Below are 24,944 nucleotides of genomic sequence, written 5' to 3'. Positions count from 1 at the left end.
GAGTTCATCCACCTAAATGTAATTTCCCAGCTAGCAAATTCTTGTGACAGATTAAAATATAAAACTTTAATCTACCATATGCAAAGAATATGTAAATTTAGGCTTCATCAATACCATCTCATGTCTGCATTCCATGAAAATTAAGTTTCTACCATTTCCTCGTTCATATTTAAACAGATCACTTTCCTACATTACATTATTCCATCTACTCCAGTTTGTCAAGTATTTCTTGGGCATACGTTTTGATGGTTTGAGTTCCCTTCCATCCGAAACATGAGGTTGGATCCAGATTTCTTGATCTGTGAAGTGAGTGATATTCCATGATCCCCATTGTCTCTTTCAATTTTAAATTCTACGCTGAATCATAAGGTTGTTGTGATTAAATGAATACGAGGAGGAACTCACTTTGAAACTACAAAACGACATGCAAATATGACTTAGAGACCAGCAACATTATTCATTGATGCTTATATTTTTATCAGTTGGTAACTTATGGAATCTGCCTTGATGGTCATTTCAGAACAGGGGCAGCATTTCTCTTAGGGGTCAATTGATAGCATTATAATGTCAACATTTACTTAACATCACTTGTATGCATTTCACTTGGCCTGCTTCAGAAGGACTCTCTGCGTGGTAGAAGAAAAAGTTCTTTCCTTAAGGGATACACATTTGTTTGTTTTTTTCCCTGTACTTAATTGATCTTAAATACCTTTTGTGGGGCGCCTGGGTGGCTCAATTGGTTAAGCAGCCGACTTCGGCTCAGGTCATGATCTCTCAGTCCGTGAGTTCGAGCCCCGCGTCGGGCTCTGTGCTGACAGCTCAGAGCCTGGAGCCTGTTTCAGATTCTGTGTCTCCCTTTCTCTGACCTTCCCCTGTTCATGCTCTGTCTCTCCCTGTCTCAAAAATAAATAGATTAAAAAAAAATACCTTTTGTCAATCTAAGAAAAAAATTAATTAGAATTCTAATGAGTTTTCTGGCAAATGAGGACATGTTTCTTATCTGTTATTTATTGCCCTCTCCACCATTTCAGAGGTTTGTTGTTGTTGTTGTTGTTGTTGTTGTTGTTGTTTTATTTTTTTATTAATGTCCATTTGAAAATGGCGGCAGGCTGCATTGGCTGTGGGAGTCTGCAATAGACTTATTTTTCAGATTTTAGTTTCTGCTATTTGTCAAGTGGCTACCTCAGAATGATAGGAATGTTACATTTATTTTAATGCTATAGCCTCACTACAGGTGAAGATTTAATGCAATTTGTGTAGTAATAAATGTACTGTTATTATGAAATGCACTGTGATATTTTTAAATGATATGCAACAAAAAGTCAAGTATTTGTGAATTCATGCAGAAATATTCACTTGGAACTATATGGAAAATAAAATAAGTCAGGTCAGGCTGCATTTTAATTGGTATTAGAAAACTTTCAGAATGAATAATAAGAAATTTTTCTTTAGAAAATGATAAAATTGCAGATGCCAAATACTAGGGTGCATTTTTAAGGAATAAGCATTTCACATTTCTTTTTATTTATTTATTTATTTACAATTTTATAATTTTATTTGTGTATAATTTCACATTTTCCATTTATTTCTTTGGTAAAATAAATCCTTATACCAATATTGCATGGTGGCTAACCAGCATCAATGGCTCTTAAATGTTGATACTCTCCTGTTATTTTTCGGTTTGTTTAACTTCTCTGTGCCTCACAGGTTAATTAAATGGTGCATTTAAGCACTCACTAAAGAACATGTCTTCAACAAGAACTAATTGTGATATAATTATCTCCATGTTGCTCATTTAGAAAAACAGTACAAGAAAGATGCTTGTGCACATGTTCATGTTAGTGAGTATGTAGCACATTTTTTATAATGGTTCCTGAATGAATACAAATTTGCTATTTACCACAGCAATTCTGGCCTTATTTTTTTGCTATTTTAAAAAATTTTTCCAGCCTTATTAAAGTATAATTGACAAATAACAATAGTATATATTTAAGATGTGCTTTTTGATATTTTGATATATGTCTGCATTATGAAATAATCACCCATAATCAAGCTAACTTTCTTTGCATGGTGAGAACATTTTGCAAATTCCAAGTATATAATACAGCATTGTTAATTATATGTTAATTATAGTCACATTGCTGTACATTAGACCCCCAGAACTTATTCATCTTTCATAACTAGTAATTTGTACTCCTTGACCAATACTTCTCCATTTCCTCTCTCTCTCTCTAGCCCCTGACAATCCCCATTTAAACTGAGAAAAGTAAGTTAAATTCTTCTACCATCAAATCTTATAAATATGGGGTTATAAGATAACATCCTGATAGATTCTGATTTCAAATACTCAACATGGTGTTTTACCCAGGTAGGTATTTAATAAGTGTTTGCTAAATGTAATAATAACCTCGATTATGGTGTTGGAAAGAATATACATTAAGTATTCCACTGTGATGAATTCTGATTGTGCCTAATTAGTATTATCTGTTCTTTCATGTGCATTTGTTTAAAATTCACTCAAAGATTAGTTTCTTTCCTAAAAAACACTGTGAGCATCTAACAAAACTCTGACTGATCAGACTGTCACAGCTATGACTCAAATCACCTCATGATGGCATACAATAGAATCTTGATAGCAGTTCTGAGGAAATTTCAAAATTTAGAACAATGGTTTTAATGAGGAACATCTGATGTCATTAAGATAGCCATCAGAGAATTATAGACTATATTTAGAAATATTTTAGATGTCAGTTGAGCATTCTGTTTCTGACATTTTTAGAAAGTCCATGTTGATTACTTAAATGTCATAAAATAATAATTACCCTGTGTTGAGCATTCTGTTTCTGACATGGTGCCAGGAGGTAGAAAGATACATGGATAGTCACTTCATTATATCATTCTGACCTCACACTTCTGTTTCATAGAAAATATGATCTGCTGCTTTATAGTGATAATTTATTTTAATACAATAGTTTAAGCAAAAAAAAAATATTTCCAGGAGATCTAAAATATGACTAATAGGGGCGCCTGGGTGGCTCAGTCGGTTAAGCGTCCGACTTCAGCTCAGGTCACGATCTCGCGGTCCGTGAGTTCGAGCCCCGCGTCGGGCTCTGGGCTGATGGCTTAGAGCCTGGAGCCTGCTTCTGATTCTGTGTCTCCCGCTCTCTCTGACCCTCCCCTGTTCATGCTCTGTCTCTCTCTGTCTCATAAATAAACTTAAAAAAAAATTTTTAAATATGACTAATATGTGGTCTTGGCTTGATACTGATACTATAGCCTGATCATGATATAGCAGTTAAATAAATTCAAAATCCAATGAGCATATAACAATCTGCCTTAGAGGGCATAGCTCGGTGCTAGGGATTCAAAGAGGATGGGGACCCAGTATCAGTGTTCCCAGGAGCTTGAAGTTGGAATGGGGAAGGTCGGGCAAAGACACACATGCACATAAATTACACAAGGTAGAACATCATGAGTTATGAGAAAGGAAAGAGAGGAAAGGAAAGAAAAGTCATAACCAGTTAATAGAGGGGGAAGGATCTCAAAAACTCAATTAGGAGGTAGTTTGTGAGCTAAACCTTGATAGGATTTTTTAAATAGACTTTTCAAATTATAAATCTCTACATCAGAATTTCGTTTATCCCACTACTCAATAAATATTTATTGGGTGTCTCCCATTATTGAGTATATGGTTGTCACTGAGGAAACAAATGAATAAGTACTTGTTATCAGGAAAAGCAAAAGATATAAACAAGTTAACAGATGATAATACAATGCAGTCAGTGGAGATGAAGAAATATTTCACTCCCTGGGACAAGGAAGAACTGGAGATTAAGAAAACCTTTTGGGGAAGAGGTGATAAATGAGTGAACTTCTTTAAGACAAGAAGACATTGTATAACTCAGGTGAAGTCCTGGGAGGTGGTAATGTGGTTAGCATGTTTATGTGTTCAGTCATTAAAAACTGTAAGTTACTTATACCTTACCAAGTAAAAAACTCCCACTAAGAGAAAACATGAGAAATGTTAGTTTCAGGTGGCTGGAAGCAAAATGATTAGCAGAAGTTGTCAAAGAAGGTGGTAAATTGTGAGAATGTGTCAGAATGCCAAAGGCCTCAGAGGTCCTGCTATGGAGTTCACTCTATATCTTGAATGCTTGGAGAGCTATTCAACAGAGAGACATGAATAGGACGTTATCACCAGATGTAAGAGGTTGGGGATTGGGGAGCATGACATAAACCGAGTTGGATTCTAATAAGGTCCCTCCAGAGGCACAGGGAGAATGAATTGTTGGAGGAGGGCACGTTGTGAGACTAGCATAAGGAAAACAAGTTACAAAGAGAGAATAGTACAGATGAGAACTGATAAGATTCTTTACTTGGTCAGTGGAAATATGGTTGGAAATAATTGAATGATTGCAGAGGTGTGAAAGAGGGAGTCCAGTGGAGCCCAGAGGGAATTCCAGTGGAACCTAGCGTTGGTAGTAATGTAAAGAAAAGAGTGAAGAAAGGTGGCTAGTTCATTCTGGTTGGATGATTAATGCCATTTCTTGGGACTAAAACAAGAGAAGTGTATCTGAGAAGAGTGATAATAAATTTACAACCTTGCAAACTGAAAAATGTCTCATCTACTGGAAAAACATAGCACCAAAATAAAAATAAATTTAAGATTTATAGGTTTATCTATTACTCAACTGATTATATAGTCTATGGCTTAAAATAAAGTATGGAGGGGCACCTGGGTGGCTCAGTCGGTTAAGTGTCCGACTTCAGCTCAGATCATGATCTCATGATCCGTGAGTTCAAGCCCCGCGTCGGGCTCTGTGCTGACAGCTCAGAGCCTGAAGCCCGTTTCAGATTCTATGTCTCCCTCTCTCTCTGCCCCTCCCCTGTTCATGCTCTGTCTCTCTCTGTCTCAAAAATAAATAAACGTTAAAAAAAAATTTTAAAAAAATTAAGTATGGAAAATAGGCCTGAGGTAGACCTGATCACAGTTCATGTACTCACTAATCAATCTCATAAGGATATTAGTGAAGGCATAAAACCAGGAATGAAGATCCCACCGAGGCAGTCATCACCATATAGGTAAGGTACTACTAGAATATATGGGTATGAATAAAATCCCCATGAGATTGGGTTTCGCAAAAAAGGACACAAAGGATTTGAAAAGTCAAGGAAGGAGACTTTATTAATTGAGTGGAAAGATGGAAGAGGGGAATATACTGGTGCTAAATGTGCTTTAGGAGGAGTTTAAAGAAGGAAGTGGTCCACTGAATCCAATGCTATGGAGAGATCAAATGAGATGAACACTGAAAATATTGCCTTAGATTTAGCTACCAAGAGGCCACTAGCATTTATGTGTATCTTTGAAAATTCAAAAATAATACTATAAATTATTTGTGGGCCCTTACACATGTAGTAAAAGTATAAAAGCACTGTCAGGAAAAGTCCATACCAACTCTCAGCTAGTGGCCACTTCAAGGGCAGAACTGCAGCGTTGCTCATCTCCATTTGCACTGTATTTTACATGAATAGTGTCCTTGGAGGTGAGCTACATAATGATCCAGCTCTGGGGAAATAACAACTGAGCTGGCTATTAATAAGGAAAGTAGCTTTAAAACAACTAAAATCAAAATGGCAGTATGTTAACATTTGCTAAATACGACCGGTTTGCATGGATGTTTGTTACGTTTGTTTCTGAACTATCTATATATTTGAAATATTTAAATAATTTTAAAGGCATTCTTAACACTTGCCTGGATTCTCCCAATGTTGTCCCATGTGCTTTTTCCCTTTGCTGATTTGCTCTGTATCCTTTCATTGTAAAAATCTGTAGCCATGAGGGCCACTACAGAGTGAGTCCTATGAGTGTTCCTAGCAAATCATTGAACCTGCGGGTGGCCTCCAGAACCACCGGCCCAGCTAGGTTCAATGCACCTTCATTTGAAAAATTCTGAGAACATCTGAAGACATGCAGCCTAGGCTAACACATCTACTGGCAGCCAGCAAGAAAAAGCAGACTCCTAGTGCATGGTTCAGACTCTTCAAGTTCATCTATCAGATGCTGCCATTGATTGGCAGACCTGAAAGCCCAGTGAATCTTGCTGAATTTGACTCCGGTGTATCTCAGTTTAGTGATTCCAAACCATAACATGAGGATAACTACCAGAAGACAAGCAGCACATTTTTGAGAAAGTGGTGTAGGGCCTTTTATAGACATGGAGTAGTTTATCAGATGAATTAATATATAGCTATTGATATATTAATATACTATTAATACATATCTATTGATATATTAATTATATATCTATTAATGTATATCTATTATATTACTATATATCTATTGATTAGTAGCTATCTATTGATATATTAATAAATTAATTAACATATAATTAATATGTATAATATATATATTAAAATTCTTAATTAACTCCTCTTCTTGTTATAGACTTTGGACTCAGATGTCTCTAAGAACAAATCCCAAATCCATGACTAATTATGTATAGGTAAGGCATCTTTGAAAGTGACTTAACCTCTGAGTTTCAGCTTCCTTATCTGTGAAATTATTTGCCATGAGTATTACCTAACACATACAAAATTACTAGCACAGAATTTGGCACATAATAAGTACACTTAACAAATACTGTTCATACATGATTTTTCATATATTCCTGTGTACTGTGTCTTCTGCATTCTGAGTTAAGAAGGCAGAACAAGGGCATTGGTCAAAATTTCAAGGCACTAATCAAGACCAAAGATTTCCCTGAGAATTCAAAAGTAGGAAAAACTGAACAGGAGAATAAGTCTTGTGGGACTTTGGAAACTACTGTATGAACAACCTGGCAAACCATGTTTAACATGAAAAATACACACACACACACACACACACACACACACACACACACACAGCCTTCTACTCCATGACACAAAGTGATTTGTGTAGCCATTATTGACTAAACCTAATACCCAATATAAACTATAATTCAAAACAAAACATTACATTCAAACTTGAAAATATTATTTTAAAAATTCTTTGCTCACTTTACGTGGTATTTTTCACATTTACTAACACATGATATTTTTAAAGTTAACTCTTTAATATGTATTATTTTTTTTTAAATCACACCGAGGTCTTAATTTTGTTGAAAAGTTAAATTATTTTGGATTAAAAATGCTATTTATTTATTTATTTATTTTTTAAATTTTATTTAAATCCAAGTTAGTTAACATATTGTGTAATAATGGTTTCAGGAGTAGAATTATGATTCATCACTTACATATAACACCCAGTACTCATCCCAAGAAGTACCCTCCTTAATGCCCATCATCCACTTAGCTCTTAGCCACACACCACACCCCTCCAGCAACCCTAAGTTTGTTCTCTGTATTTGAGAGTCTATTCTGGTTCACCTCCTTCTGTGTTTTTATCTTATTTTTCCCTCCCTTCCCCATGTTCATCTGTTTTGTTTCTTAAATATGCATATCAATGAAGTAATATATTTGTCTTTCTCTGACTAACTTATTTCACGTAGCATAACACCTTCCAGTTTCATACATGTTTTTGCAAATGGCAAGATTTCATTCTTTTTCATTGCCAAGTAGTATTCCATTATATATATATATATGTATATATATATACATATATATATATATATACATATATATATATACACATATATATATGTGTGTGTGTATATATATATGTATGTATATATATACATACATACATACTATATGTGAATGTGCCCCTTCGAATCAGCATTTTCATATCCTTTGGATAAATACCTAGTAGTGCAATTGCTGGGTCATAGGTAGCTCTATGTTTAATTTTTTGAGGAACCTCCATACTGTTTCCCAGAGTGGCTGCACCAGTTCTTTAACCTCCATGCTTTTGGAGGTTTTGTGGCTGCACCAGTTCTCATTCCCACTAGCAGTGCAAAAGTATTCTCCTTTCTCCACATCTTCATTGGCATCTGTTGCTTCCTGAGTTGTTAATTTTAGCCATTCTGACAGGTGTGAGGAGGTATCTCATTGTGATTTTGATTTGTATTTCCCTGATGATGAATGATATTGAGCATCTTTTCATGTGTCTGTTAGCCATCTGGATGTCTTCTTTGAAAAAGTGTCTGCTCATCTCTTTTGCCAATGTCTTTACTGGATTATTTGTTTTTTGGGTGTTGAGTTTGAAAAGTTCTTTATAGATTTTGGATACTAACCCTTTATCTGATATGTCATTTGCAAATATATTTTCCCATTCTGTCAGTTGCCTTTTAGTTTTGTTGATTGTTTCCTTTGCTCTACAGAAGCTTTTTATCTTAATGAAGTCCCAATAGTTCATTTTTGCTGTTTCCCTTGCCTTTGGAGACATATCTAGTAAGAAGTTGCTGCAGCCAAGGTCAAAGAGTGCTATCTGTTTTCTCCTCTAGGATTTTGATGTTCCCTATTTTACATTTAGGTCTTTCATCCATTTTGAGTTTACTTTTGTGTGTGGTGTTTAAAAACTATCCTCTAGGGGCACCTGAGAGGCTTAGTCGGTTGAGTGTTGGACTCCTGATTTTGTCTCAGGTCATGGTTTAGAGATTCCTGGGATTGAGCCCCATGTCTGGCTCTGTGTTGACAGTGTAGAGCCTGCTTGAGAGTCTTTCTCTCACTGTCTCTCTCTCAGCCCCACTTACACACACACACACACACACACACACACACACACACACACACACAGAGTCTCTTTCTCTCTCTCTTTCTCAAAATAAATAAATAAACTTTAAAAAAGAAAACAAAAACTATCATCTAACCATATACTGTGTGGTAAGAATCTTAGTCTTATTCTTTGTGTTGGGCTACATCTTTTAAAGAAATTAAATTTATGATAGAGCTGTTGAAATTCTATTACTTTAGCTATACAGTATGTAATAACTACATTCTATAACTAAACTGGATTATCTAACAACTTGCTTGAGAGCACTGACTATGCCTATCTAATTTGCCCGACTGGACAATAAGCAAAATTTCCAAACCATAAGGTCTTAAAAATGAATACATTTTCTCTTTAATAATGGCTTTCTCTAAACATCAGGGAGTACAAATGCTTAGTTGCAGCATTGTATTTTTCAAGACAATGATATTTATTTAGCAAGAATCGAATTCCTTGACTTACTGGAATTAAATTACTACTTAGGAACAGGAACAGTATTAATATACAGTTTTCATTAAGATGCTAATTTATTTAGCATTACTTAACTCTCCAGTGAGTACACATTCTATAAAAAAAACAGAATTCTGAAGTAATGTAATTGCTAAATATTCCCTACAGTATAAGAATTGCACACATTCTTTCAAATTGATTTGTAATGGCATTATAGCAAAAAGCTGAGAATTTATGCATTAGCCTAGTTCTTTTTCTTCCTCATGAGAAAATTAATGATACAAGTATAAATGAAAGACTTGATATTTCTATAACTGTGTACTTGGTTTTTGTGAAAATAGATTAAACTAGCCTAGCTAGTTTGTTATTTTGTTCCTGAAACAATGTACAAATTTTAGTCATTGAGATACAAAAAAAACAAAAATTGGAATGCAAAAGGCTACAGTCCTTGCATAAAAACAGGCAGAAAATAGTGTTAAAGCAATAAATAAATTTATACTTGTGTGCAAGGTAATTTAAGGATCTAATTTGAAGTGTTTCTAAATTGCTATTTATCAGCACACTGTTTACTGAATAACCCTTCCCCACTATTTTGTTAACTTTTTATCATGTACTTAAAATGTTATATACAAAGCTGTAGAGAAGATTATATGAGTTAACTATAATCCCACCATCTAGACAATAATAATATTATGTTTGGTTAATTTTTTCCAATCTTCTTTCACATATATATACATTTTCTCACAAAACTCAAAACATACTAATAATTTCATATTCAGTGTTTTATTTGTGATTATATATAAATGTTCCCCACATCATAAAAAAGTTATTTTTAAATATTTTTATGTCTATAACAGAAATATTCTTACTGCCCAATAACTAGACATTTTTGCTGGTTTTGACATTTTTTTTCTACTGCAAGTAATATGAAGTGAACATCCTTTTTCTTATATCTCAGTCAGTATCCTTAAATATTTTCTAAGAATAGAGTAAGAAGGGAAGTACTAAATCAAAAGAAATAAGCTTTTTAAATGTTGTTAATACATATTGGTAGTTTGCTTTCCAGAATGTTACAGCCATTCACACATTTAATAGTTTCTGAGAATGTTCATCTACTCACAGTCTCCAGTATGGAGAAATATCATGTTATTATTTATTTAAATCTTTTGTAACTTGGTAGGTAAAACAATGTATCAGATAACTTCTTTAATTTGCCTTTGTTATTAATTAAATTCTATTCACACACACACACACACACACACACACACACACACACACATGCACATACATATGGAGAGTAACATCAGCAACATGGCTGCAAACATGTACCAAGATTGTGTCGCCCAAACCCCCAACAACAAAAACGTGGCATCCATTCATGGAAGAAAGTACTTTCGTGGGAGCTATGGCATCTGGCACTCTACACCAAGGGACCCGGGAAGAGCCTTGCCTACTTATGCATCAGTTAACAGGCAGATAGACCTTGGTCCTGCCTGTGGACACTGCAAAGGCACACTAACCAACTCCAGTTTCTCTTAGCTGTGATCCAGAAGCCCCCAGAAAAAAACTTAGACAATCACCCATGGGTAAGAGAGCCTTTGTGGAAGTCCAGGTTTTGAGCGAAGTTCCAAGTTTGTATGTACTGGAGAGGGATAGAGGAACAGTTGGACTTTATCTACATCAGCCCTCTTATGGCTGGTGCACAGTGCAGGGCCAAGAGAGATTTTCTCAAAACATTATTTCTCCCACAAGGAGAAAGTAAGAGCATGTGATTGAGCACCCAGCTTCTCCAGCTGTGTAGGATGCTGCCAAAGAGGTCCATTTCTTGGGGCACCTGGGTGGCTCAGTCAGTTAAGCATCTGACTTCAGCTCAGGTCACGATCTCACAGCTTGTGGGTTCAAGCCCCACATCAGGCTCTGTGCTGACAGCTCTGAGCCTGGAGCCCACTTCAGATTCTGTGTCTCCCTCTTTCTGCCCCTTCCCCACGCTCTCTCTTTCTCTGTCTCAGAAATAAATACTTTAAAAAAAATTTTTAAGAGGTCCATTGCTCTCTCAGTCTTGGTAATGATTTTTGGATACAATACCAAAAGTACATGAAACAAAAGCAAAAACCGACAAGTTGAACTACATCAAACTAAAAGCCTCTGCACAGCAAAAGAAACAATCACCAAACGAAAAGGCAACATATGAAATAGGAAAAAATATTTGGAAATCATGTATGTGATAGGGGTTAATATTCAAAATATATAAAGAACTCATATAAGTCAAGAGCAAAAAACCCAAACAGTCCAATTAAACAATGGGCAGAGAAGCCAAATAATCAGTTTTTCCAAAGACATACAAATGTCCGTTGGGTACATGAAAAAAATTTTCAACATCACTAATCATCAGGGAAATGCATATCAAAACCACAGTGGGATATCACCTCACACCTGTTTAGAATGGCTGTTATCAAAAAGAAAAGAAACAGCAAGTATTAGCAATAGTGGAGAAAAGGGAACCCTTGTACACTGTAGGAATGTAAATTGGTACAGCCACAACGTAAAACAGAATGAAGTTTCCTCAGAAAAATTAAAGATAGAACTACCATATGATTAAGCAATCCTACTTCTATGTATATATCGAAAGGAAGTTAAATCAGTATCTCAAATAGTTGTCTTTGCTCTCATGTTCATTGCAGCATTACTCACAATAGCCAAGATGTAAAAACAACCTAAATATCCAGCAATGGGTGAATAAAGATGTGGTATATATACAGAAGGGAATATTATTCAGCCATAAAAGCGAAGGAAATATATTTGCAAAAGCATTGATGGACCGTGAGGGCATTATGCTAAGTAAAATAAGCCAGACAAAGACAAATACCGTGTGATCACACTTAAATGTGGAATATAAAAAAAGTCAAACTCCTAGAAACAGAAAGTAGAATAGTGGGGCCTGGGTGTGCAGAAAACATGTTGGTTAAGGGTACAAACGTTCAGTTACAAGATGAGTAAGTTTGGGGACTCTAACGTATGGCATAGTGATTATACTTAATAATACTGTATTCAATACTTGAAAGAAAGAAATGGTAATTATGTGAGGTGATACAGGTGTTACCTAACCCTACTGTTGTAATCATTTCACATATATTAATGTGTCAAATCAACCCATTGTACACCTTAAACTTATATAGTGATATATGTCTAGTTATATCTCACTAAATCTGGGGGGAAAAATGAATAAAACTTTTTGCTTACACATTCACTCAAAAAATATACATTAAATTAATATATTTTTGGTAATTATCCGTTTACGTCATTTTCCCATATGTTTCATATTTGTTACATCACTACAGTGTATGTATATACTCATATACATAGATGTTTATACATATGTATGTATACACATACAGTCTATTATATATGTTGAGAATATATTCCTAGTTTGTTGGTCAATCGTCCTTCCCACGCCCACCATGGCCACCATTCAGCAAATGGTAGGAAGATGGAGCTTAATGGAGAGCAAAGGCTTTGACAAATACATGAAGGAAGTAGGAATGGAGACGGCTCTGTGAAAAGTGGGTGCAGCGGCCAACCAGACTGTATCATCTCTTCTGATGGCAAAATCCTCATCATAAAAACTGAGAACACTTTGAAAACAACAGTCTTCCTGTAACCTAGAAGTTTGAAGAAACTACAGCTGATAGCAGAAAAACGGACTGTCTGCAACTACACTAACAATGTATTGGTTCAACATCAGGAATGTGATGGAAGGAAAGCACATTAACAAGAAAACTAGAAGATGGGAAATTAGTAGTGGAAGGTGCCATGAACAATGTCACCTGTACTTATGTCTATGAAAAAGTAGGGTAAAAATTCCATCATCATTTTGGACAGGAATTATCTGGGAGGATGAACAAGCTCAGTTCAATGAGGAAATCCCCATACTGCTTTTATTTTTCATTACTGTGTTCAATTACCTTTATCATCAACAGTTTACATGCAACTATTTCAAAGTGTTGATTTAATTTTGATCATCCCTTTGGTTAGTAAATAAACGTGTTTGTGCTAAAAATAAAATAAAAAATAAAAAAATAAAATTTGGTCTATCTTGATTCCTGTAGGCAAAAGATGTTTAAAGAGCCAATTTTATAAATACGTTCCTTTTTGATTCTTGCCATTACTTTGAAATATTTATCTATATTATCTTTCAGTGTACTGTTAATATAACATATATAATATAAATTATAAATATAGACACACATATCATTTAATCTATCTAAAATGCATCTGGCTTATGCTATGATATAAAAATCTAATGGCTATTAAATCTAGTCAGATGGAGAATATATTTGTATAATTTTTCAGTGGGTTCTTAAGATCTTAAATGAAAATGTTTTTCTCTTGCTTTCACATGACAGCAACATCTTGGTTGGTCACAGATAACATACTATCTTCCACAAAATTCTATGGACATTTTAAAATTATCTCCCATCATAAAAATCTGAAACTAACCCAAGTTCACACCTTTGTGGCCAGTTTTCTTTTTTTGTTTCTGTTTTGCTTTCTGATCCTTGCTTATGGATTCATAAGAATATTTTATACTTTTGAAGTTCATAAACATTGCAAGGATGTATCTAAATGCCTCTTTTTTATAAATTTTATCTGAAGTATGGCATGCCCTTTCAATGAGTCCTTTGTAACTGAAGACTTTTTACAATTATGTTGTAAAGAATTACTTCTGTTTTAATGGCCTTGGCCTGTGCTATGAGAGTGCCTGCAATTCTGTTTGCATTTTTTTTCTGGTTATTTCCCATTTCTATAGTCTCCTTTCTCATCACTTTTATTTATTTGCTTTTCTCTCTGTATCTTGGGAGACCATCTCAAGGCTATCCCCCAAAATGAGACTAAATGGAATCGCACATGCTGATAGTTTTCAATACTGGATTTTTATTTAAGTCACTCATGAAATGTAATAGTAACAGTAATAATAATAAAGTCGGGTAAGCTTAGAGCTATGACACCACACAGTTCATGAGACATTCTATTCTCTGTTGGTAGTGATTGCTGGAGTTGTACAATGATGTGGAACTGCCTAAGTCCTGTTCTAGACCAATTAAATCAGAATCTTTGTATGGTAAAGCACTGGCACATAAAATTTTTCTTTAGTTGATCCTAGTGTGCAGCCATGATTAGAGAGGTGGGGTGGCCAATGGCATATGGATAGGGCTTAGCGCATGGCCTGAAATACATCAGTGTTCAGGACATGTTAAACAGTCTCAGCTTTAGCATCTGCCTCTGTATCATCATTTTATTATCCACAAAGCCAATTTTAATTCTTTAGCACAGATTTTAATCTACTTTTGCTGTTCTGTTTTTTTATGCCTTCCTTACCCAATCTTCTGTCTGCCTCATATTCTCATCTTTTGGCTGTTTACCCTTGTTTCATGAAGACTATGTCTTGTTTATTCTATCAAATATGTCAAGAAATTTCCTAAACTTATTTTCTAATTAGGTGCTATTTTCAAAAATAAGAACTCTATCCAGGCTCAGTTTTGCTAATGGACAAGATGTATGGGTTGGCCCCATGGATTGCTAAGAGTGTCTCATCAAGCATGCAACCAGAATGTGAACCAGCATGCAGATTCTCAAGCATAGTTCTGTTGAATTAGGAGAAGCTTTTCTCTTATGACCTCTCTCTGGTTCTCCGTTGGCTTGAAGAGATAGAGTATACTCCACAACATGTACTGAAGACACAAGTATTCCAAACTCCCTCCATTTTCCTTAATTTGTCATTCAACAAATACTTACAGGTAATGTCCCTAGGTGCTAGAGAATGCAGAGGTGAACTATGTCCTTCCTTTCACAGAGCTTACATGTCAGTACCAGAAGCAGACAATACTTATCTACATAAATAAGATTACTTCAGATATTACTATTGCACATTAAGAAAACAAAATAGGACAACATTAAAAGGGTCCAGAGAGGAGCAACATTTACCTGATGGAAATACACTTACTGGGATGCCATGTGCCACTATCAACATTTCTGCTCTGATGTTTCCTATGACGTAGTATGCTGTCAAATGGACATGGGGGAGAAGTTCTATGACCACCTCAAAAGACACTTGCAGAAGATACCTGCCCAATGTTTTGGCTGGTCTTGAGCCAGGGACTCTTTTCCAGAGAGCAGAGACTACAAATAAAATGTCTCCCTACTTTCATTTAGAGTATCTGAGCTTGGTCTATTCCAAGTGAGAAAGTATCTATTAATTACCAATTAGTTCTCAATTCAGCCCAAAATGTTAAGTTTATCCAAGACCAACAATAGTTTTACAGTCAAATTTAGTTGGGAAATTATTATGTTCTTTTTTTTCTCCATGTTAAAGGGCATTTTGTGGGAAATAGAGAATAGCAACATCTATCCAAACTGGACCAGAATGCTTAAACGGTTCCCTTATTTCTGTGCTCTAGGTCAGAAGCTGTATAAAAAATTCTTTGGTTATGTTTCAAGGACTTCAGGCTCTTCAGCCCACCCTCCTTTCCTACTCATTTTTAATGCCATTGTGTCTCTAGTTTAGTCCTCTTTACATTGTACTTCCTTACATTGTACCTTACATTGTACTCTTCCTTACATTGCTCCTGCCCATCCCCTCCAGATGGATGTTTTAGTCAAACTGTCCCTTGGAATTTTATTCTAGTTTCATTCCTAGACATTGTGCTTCACTTCTTCCATGATCCCATGGTGTGTCACCTGTTCATCAATCCTTCCTGACTCCCTCATTCAAACCAGACTTCCAGTGACGTTGACTTTGTCAGGTGCTCTGGGGTTTCATTAGTTCTTCAGAAGAGTTCAGATGACTAATCAGGTTAAACCAGAGATCCTATTTAAATATTTCATTTAATGGCTTTCACTCAGTGTCTCTACCCTGACTGTTGCCAAGTAGAATATTTAGATATTGAAAATACAGCTGTAAACAAGGCATACAGGTCCCCGATCAAATGCAAATAACAATACATGGAGAAAAAGACAAGTCAACTAACAATGTTAAAACAGTATGATAAGCATGGTGATTGGAAAAATTCAATGTTTTCTAAGATCAGACACTTATACTATATTTGAGTTGTATGGAAAGAAACTGTCTAAACTAGAGTCTGATGGATGAGTTAAATAGGAATGAGCAAAGAAAAGAGATGGGAGGGAAAGAGCTCTCTAGAAGCACTAACATATAGTCATGAGCATGCCCATGTAATGAGATCAGCACAGTTTGCTAGGGAGACAGTTGGTGAGAGCTTGGACAAAAGAACCTTCATCAGTTCTCAGTACAGCCAGGGCAAGAAGCTTTCATTTTCCTAGATGTGATGGAAGTCTCTATCATGTATTAGAATTATTGTTAATTTATTCATTCAGCAACTATATCTACTACTTCAATGCAGAATGTGATGTTGGACTATAATACCAATTATGGGAGGTATGAGCCCTTCTCTCATAGATTTTATTCCTGCCTTGCATGTAGTAAGGTCTACTGGTAAGCTTTTTGGTTCCAGTGACTTCTCTGAAGTCAATGTGGTAGAACATTTTGGTGGAACAAACCTACAAGTAGATAAGTCAAGAATAAAATAAAATATGTAGGAAGAAAAGAGGGCAGGGTATTTTTAAAAAGGATTTAGAAACAAAGGGGAAGAAGAGAACTGAGATAAGGGAAAGAAAGAAAGGAAAGAGAGACAGAGAACAGAAACAGTGCGTTTATGATGGAGAAAGCAAAGTATCATAAAAAGCTTCTCAAGTATAACAGACTGCAAATATTTGGTATTACAGTCTTTCTAAATTAGGTTTAGAATACCTAGTATGCCTAACTCAAAATCTTCTGCATATGGTTGCATGAAAAGCATTTTATGGAAATAAGCAGCCCAGGGCTTTCTTTGAATGCCAAGGGACACATTTTCAATGAAAATTTTGCATGAATCTCACTGCTGCCATGATAACTACCTGTCATCAAACTACTGTTCCAATGCCATCTTTTGCCACTGTAAGTTTTAAGGCCTTGATCAACATTTTCTACCTGAAAACTTCAAGAAAATTACTCTGACAACTGTAATCACTGTGTCCTTTAGACCCAAGAAATGGCTTGTAACTGCAGCTAAAATCACAGTTATCTTTTTGGGGCAGTGGGGACTACTTTAAAGAAAGAACAGGTGGCTCAGTTGGTTAAGCGTCCAACTCTTGATATCAGCTCAGGTCATGATCTCAAGGTTATGAGGTGGAGCCCTACATCAGGCTCTATGCTGACAGTGCAGAGCCTGCTTGGGATTCTCTCTCTCCCTTTCTCTCTGCTCCTCACCAATTTGCTCTCTTTCTCTCTTTTTCTCAAAATAAATAAATAAACATTTTAAAAAGCCAAAAAGAATAGATAGTTAGAAAATGTGTCTAATGGGTACCCTGTATTATATAATAATTTCAAGTAAATAACAACGTATTTATTGAGCACTTAATAACTATAGGGTCTCATGCTTAATGCTCAATAGAAACTAATGAGTTTAAAAAGGAGAGGCTGTAGCTCCTTCTCTTAAACAGGTCGTGGTCTTATTGTACAAGGGAAAATAAAACAGTCTCATTATAAATTTAAAATTAGGAGAATGTGCCATAAGAGAATTTAAAAATACATATAGAAGAAGGCATAAATTAGATTGGGGGATCAAGAATGTCTTTACTGAAAAGATGACACTAGGATGGTCTCAGAATATAACCAGAATTTCAAAAAGTAAAAAAAGATCAGGTGCTATTCTAAATCAAAGAAATAGCATAAGCCAAGGCACAGAGGCAGAAAACTTATGTGCTATTTAGGGAAAAGTCTAGTTCATCTGGAGCACTAAGTAACAGAAAAGCACCAGTGGGAGAATCAAACCATGCTGTGGAGGACCATAAAATTTCAGTGAAATCCACACACAATTTTATAAATAATGGAGAGCAACTGTATTTGTTGTAAAAGAAAAGACACCATAAGAACTTCTTATTAGGAAAATTATAGGCAGTAATATGTAGAATAAATTACAGCAGAGAAAGGCTGGAATTTAGAATCAAATGTAATAGACAAAAAAAAAAAAAAATACATGTTGAGGTTTGAAGGCACCCAATGAGTTGGTATTCTCTTTTCTCTGGCCAAGCTCTGGATCAACCGAAATTGATAAAGGAGATGGTGGATGGGTACAAAATGTATTGAAGGTCATGGCTTAGAGGTGCAGCAATGACAGAGTTCCTCATATGGAACCCTAGCATATGATAGACTTAGCCACTGCAGACTGCCCTACAAAATTTCGGGTGTAAAAGAGGAAAGAAGATGGAGGGGATTAAATTAAATGCTCGGACCCTTTCCCCTAATACACTGGGGGAAGAAAGACTGAAGAGCCAGACAAAAGTCTACAGAGGTATTATGGAGGAGCTCTCTTTATGGGAAATTGGCAAAGTATTCCCACATCCCCAATAAAAGGGCTTCTATTTTCTTGGTGGTGGGGAATGATAGCTAACATTTATTACCAGCAAAAAAAAAACCCTCCCTAAACAGTTTACATTTCATATTCAAGAAAATCTAGGATATAGGTACTGTTATTATTTTCATTTACAGGTTTGAAAAAAGTGAGCAAATTGGGCCAGGTGGCACAGCTTATAGTGACAGACCCCAAACTGAACCTAATGCGATATGGTTCCACAGTTTTCTCCCCAACTTCTATGCCAAGAGATGTGAAGACATGGTTCTGGAAAATACATACTCTTCAGGGAAGAGCTTATGGACAAGGAACCTGGGAGGGATTCAAGAAACTACAAGAGGGCTTTGTGAGGGAAACCAACTTAAACAAAACACCTCCTGGATAGTCTTGTTCTGAAGACTCAGAACAGTTTCAGTAGACTTGTGCATGAAAGCTTGATTAGAGATACAAGAGAGAATAAATATGAAGAAGTCGAAACAACAAGAATACATTTTCAAGAAATATGTCATTTGAAGTAAAGGAGAGTTACAGTATGAAAGCTTATGAAAATTGGAATGTGGAACAAAGATGTTTTGGGCAGTTTGTTAGGGTATCGGAGAATGTCTATAAAAAGAGAAGACACTTCCAGTGGAGAAGGACAATTTGAAGACACAGATGAGAAGGAACAAACTTAGGGGCTTATGTTCCAGAAGAGGCAAGAAGAAAAGAGATTGAGAAACAATATACCTTAAAATCAGGGACTTCTTTTGGTGAAGAGACACGTTGTTATTTGAAGACAGAGAAATCGAGGAGTCTCAACTAGATACACCTCAAACACAAATTAGAGAAATCACTCAGGATTTGACATAGATTGAGCCCTAAGGCTTCAATCCAGGGGGAATTGCCACAGTTCTCCTTGGAAATGGAATAGTGAACCAATAAAAAATAGACAAAACATTGTTGGGAAGTGACGCCCAGCTGAGGCATGCTAGTATAGATGTGTTGTTGATCCCGTCAGTTGGGGAAAAAAGGCTCTTTTGACATGGTTGAAATAATACACAGTGACCAAAAAGTAACTCGTAACACTGTAAACCTATAACTTTCTTGTGTCTGAAGCATATAAACGGATTCAAGTCCTTTTGGCCAAACTCTTTGTAAGTCTAATGCTTTGGCAGCTGACTGACCACACATACATACAAATGAAATGAAGCATTGAGTCAATTATTTTATTCATTTGAGCCACTAACCACCCCCTCAAACCATTGAACCCATTATTTTACACCAAAATATATTTGTACTGAAAAAAGGCCAAATAGCACTTCCAATACAAGGAAAACTGAGAAAAGGTGTGCTTAATCTTCAAAGTCTTATACCAGAAAGCAGCAACAGATGCCATATGTGTGGAATAGAAAATTATTCCATTATATTTCAAAAAGGAAATCCTAGTTTTGCTGAGGCTTAAATCACACCTTATTCTCTTCATTTTACTACTTCTTCTTCAATACTGTTTTTCTTTATATTCCGTATGTCTTTAATTCCTGATTTTTTAAAAGTTCATTTATTTTGAGAGAGACAGAGGTAGTATGGGGGGGGGAGGGGCAGAGAGAGGGAGAGAGAGAATCCCAAGCAGGCTCCATGCTGTCAGCACAGAGCCCCATGCAGGGCTCAATCCCATGAACTGCGAGTTCATGACCTGAGCCAAAATCAAGAGTCAGACATTCAACTGACTGAGCCACCCAGGCACCACCAACTTCACGATTTTTTAAAACAACTCCATTGTTTAGGAAAATATGATTAACACTATGTCTTTAGGTCAACAAAATGAAGGAGACTTCAGGTGTTTTGGTCATTCAAGCACTGTATGCAATTTTATTTGATGGGGAAGTGGGAGGCAGAATAAAGGGGGAAAAGTGGTATGAGAGAATTTGACATTTACAGAATGCCTACAATTTGCTGATATTATATACAGTGTAATAAAATGGTTTCAGCCTGTGCATTGAAACTCATTCATAAGTCATGAAATCAACTTAACGGCCCATGAACCAGTCTTTTAAAAAGTGAAATAGAATAAAATAAAATGAAACAGAGTACTACACATATGCTAAGAAAAATTTGGTTTAAAGAAACTTTTGTCTCAGTTACACATAACCAAACACATACATATCCATCTGTAAAGCCCAGGTCATGATATCAAATGTGTTACTTTGCTATGGATTATGGGCAAAACAGCTCTGAAGTCATCAGCTTAATGTTTTTGGCTAGTGAGAATACCTTCTACTTTTCCAAGCATCCTAATTTTCTTTTGAAGTCTTGAGATAGAAATGTTTAGGAGAAGAAAGAAGAAGAAGAAGAAGAAGAAGAAGAAGAAGAAGAAGAAGAAGAAGGAGGAGGAGGAGGAGGAGGAGGAGGAGGAGGAGGAGGAGGAGGAGGAGGAGAGGAGGAGGAGGGAGACGGAAGGGGAGGGGGAGGAGGAGGAGAGGAGGGAGAAGGAGGAGAAATTCCTAAATCAGCTCCCTAGCATGGAAGCTGAGAGAAGTCAAATCAGCTAACAGGACACTCTTTTCTGAAACTTAGAGTCTCAAGCAGGTCACAAAGGACGAAGACTACACAAACAGTTGGCACATATCCCTTCTAGTGGTGATATCCATACCACCCCGTTTAGGTTAGGAGACCATTTCTGTGGTTCCTGCTAACTTAGTTTGTGCCTACTTCTGCTTCTTCTCTAGCTTCTTGTCAATATTTTAAGTCCTGACTTCTTTCTGATAAATCCTTTTTGCTCATTAACTGGCATCAATTGTTGTTACTTTAACTGAAGGATCCTACACTTATACATGTGTGTTGTTTCATTTAAACCTCAAAACTATTCTGTGATATAGGTATTATTTTTATTTTACCAATGAGAAAGGTAAGATTCGTGGTAATTTTGCCAAAGGTCATCTTGCAGGTATGGAATTCAGACCAGGTCACTGTGACTTAAAGTTTATCCTCTTTGTATTAAATAATGCGCACTGAACTGGCAATAACAAATAGTGATATATTTCATATGCAGAATAATTTTATGCGGATGATTTGTCAGAAAATAGTTCTGATTTTGAGTGAATCAAAATCAATAGTTTTCTATTAACTTCAAGACAAAGTTCAGCAGTCTGGAGCTCTTACAGAAAGTTTTAAGATTATGCATGTTGAGAAAATATAGCTTAGCCTGTTTTGCTGATATTTCCATTGATTTTAAGAAAGAAAGGTCTTTTATCCTATTAGTTGCATCCCATTAGCAATAAACCAGAGTTCTGAAATTCTCAAGATCTATCAAATGAAGTTGAACAGCTCAGGAATTATCCTAGGAAATGCATCAGTGTTAACAGACAAAAGACAGACTGGGTAATTCAGCTGAACAACAGCATTCTTCACCAACGTCGTAAGTTCTCTCCATCCGTCTAAATCTCCACCCCCTCAACACACACACTCAATCATTTATTCCTGTTAATTATTTTTGTTACCACTCCTCCTTTTTGTTACATACAACCTGTAATACGTCTCTTATCTTTGTTAGCCTGCGTTATTGCTAAGGCTTTTCACTTGTATTCCTAAGTCAGGCTTCAATTTCTTCAAATCCATGTTTTCCATTGCTGCAGAGCAAAGCACGATTCCCTGTCATTCATGCTTGAAACTCTTAATGGGATTTCCATTATTTAAGGAATAACTTATAGTATCCTTATTTTAATACATATTAATATTCATCAATATTTTAAAGCTTAAAGCTTGAGGTTTTTCAAACACATTATATGGTTTTATATCTGTACCATTACACATGGTATAATGTTCTAACTGTGTGGAATGAACTTTTTCAAATTTTCCCTCCTGGAAAAATCTTATCAGTCCTTAAAAACCAAGTTTTGATGTTACCCACCCCCCCCCACCCACCCCACTCCCCGCCCAGGAAGTCTTCCCAATTATTTTCTAATACCATTAAAGAGTTAATCACGCTCTCCTTTATTATCTCTATTTTTTTGTATTTATAGTCTGTTCTTGTTCATTTTTTCAACAAATATTTCACCAAGGCAATATTCTATACTCTGAGGATATACCAGTGAGTAAAACAGACAAAAAAAATCTAACTTCACAGGGCAAAATAATCAATAAGAAAAGGTTGTAAAATATATCAAAAGTAAGATAGATACAACTTCTTGGGGGAAGAAAGAAAGAAGTATTAGAGGGGGTGACATTTCCATCAGGGTAGTTAGGAAAAGTTTCACATGAGATGCATTTGAGGAAGGACATAAAGGAGGGGAAGGTATGAGCCTTGGAAATGTCTAGGGAGCATTTTAGGCAGAGGGAACTATAAATGCAAAGGTGCCCATGTAGGAATGTGCTGGCAAAATCAAGAAAGAGTGACTGGGATCAGAGTTAAAAGATACAATCAGAGACCAGGCCACGGAGGATTGGGCATGAGCTTTGAAGGGGATGGGAAGCCATGGGAAGTATCAAAATAGATAAGAGATATGATCTGAGTTGATTTATAAGTTCACTCTGTACAAATTCTGCTCTCATCCAAATGCCCCAAGCAAATGCGGAGACCAGATTAGACAGACAAGGTATCTTTACTTTCATGTGACACTCACAAACAACTATGAAAACAGAGCATCTGCTGCTTTTGGCCTAAGGTAGTTACTGACTAAGACCTGCCAGATATATACAGCAAGTCTGTCCTTCACTTCTAATATTTGAATATTAGGTCACAAAAAATTCAAAGTAGAATAGTATACGATCTACTTTCTCTAGGGCTCTCCATTTGTGAACATGCCAGTCAGATCTAAACATAAAATTAATGCAAGGACAAACATAAAAGGATTTCGTGATTAGAAAGGCACTATGCAAAGACTACTGGGAAACTAACTTGCAAATTATTTTCCTGGTGGAGATTTAGAGTTGGAGAAAGAAGGCCAGTGATATGGAGTTGATATTTAAGTTGCCCAATTATGAGAAGGTAAAGGAAGGAAGTTGCACAACATATTTTTAGAGTTTCAATGTAGGCAATTCTCTGATTATATAAATACTCTTATTTGGAAAGAGATAGATGACTACTATAGTTGCTACTTAAACTTATCATCCATCCTTCCAGTGATCTTGTTTTTATGCCTGAAAATTAATCAAATGAACCTGAAAAGTAAAATGTTAGAAACCCTGAAGTTCTTTAAGACATTTGCCTTGCTAAAATAGTCCCATCTGTCACCTTAGAGCCAAAAAAAGCACAGGAAATTATGGTATGCTTTTCCTCACCTTTGTATAATAACTTCATAGTTCTCACTTATTGAAATATTTCCAGTAATATGTTTCTTAACTTTATCAGCTATATAACTTGTCATGCCACAGTACCTGCACAGAAAAGGTAGGCAAAATTTACATGGAATGCACACTAAGGTGAACTCTGGAACCAAGTGGGTTCAGTCCTGGCTGCAGCACATGCTGTATGATGTTGGTCAAGTTTTTTTTAACCTCTCTATGACTCAGTTTCCTTCTCTGTTAAAAGAGGCTAACAACCTACCCTACAAGCTATTATGTCAATTAAATGGGTTAGTAAGTAAAATGCTTAGAATAGTGCCTAGAACAATATAAGAGCTCTACCATAATGTTAAATATGTAGAAAATATGTAGAAAACTCTGGGTGATACCAAAACACCTGTGTAGTATAGCAAATGTGCATATAGAGTCTTCAATATCTAAAACAATTTAAATAAATACACTGAATCCTTTATATGCCTGCCTTTATTATATTTATCACCAATCAAAATTACCTATCATGGCAATCATGTATACAATTTTTTCTCATATCTTTGCAACTCTTCATTCATGAGCCCTAAGTTCTTTCACCAACAGGGCCTTTTAGAAATGGAAACAGCCACACTACTATGAGTTACCCTATAATAAGCAGGGGGAAAAGGGAAGGGAGAGAGGGAGGAAGGGAGCAAAGAAGGAAGCCTTTATTGAGCAACAAGCTCTTGTCTGGAGCCCTAGTGCTTTACCAAAACAGGGAATCTGCTTCCTCCCCAATTTTTAAGACCCAGCATACAACAAAAGATTCTTAGGGAAACATCTCATATGGTTCTTTTCATTTTTGTACAGCTTTGTTAAGAGCAAGATGAGTATGTAAAAGGTAGGTTGATTTTATTATTTATATATATAATATTATGTATTATTATATATAATATATTTTATAATATATGTTATAACTGGTTATATATTACATATAGTACATAGCATTATATAATACATAGGAGATAAAATTTATATAATATAATATAATATAAACACATATGTGTGTATTTCTTAAGCTGCTTTAACATTGATTCTTCCAAAGTAGT

General features: G+C 35.8%; 1 protein-coding gene and 1 pseudogene across 4 annotated transcripts in view; one reads left to right on the top strand and one right to left on the bottom strand.

Moving 5' to 3' along the window:
- GRM1 (glutamate metabotropic receptor 1) overlaps nucleotides 1-24,944 on the bottom strand; it is a 423,034-nt gene that overhangs the window by 170,294 nt on the left and 227,796 nt on the right. The window lies entirely within an intron of this gene.
- Nucleotides 12,598-13,008, top strand: LOC132667730 (fatty acid-binding protein 5 pseudogene; annotated as a pseudogene).

The sequence above is a fragment of the Panthera onca genome, chromosome B2, assembly GCF_046562875.1.
Source record: "Panthera onca isolate mPanOnc1 chromosome B2, mPanOnc1 haplotype 2, whole genome shotgun sequence".
In the NCBI taxonomy this organism is placed as follows: domain Eukaryota; kingdom Metazoa; phylum Chordata; class Mammalia; order Carnivora; family Felidae; genus Panthera; species Panthera onca.
The sequence above is the reverse complement of the archived record's forward strand: the minus strand, read 5'-3'. Positions and strand labels throughout refer to the sequence as shown.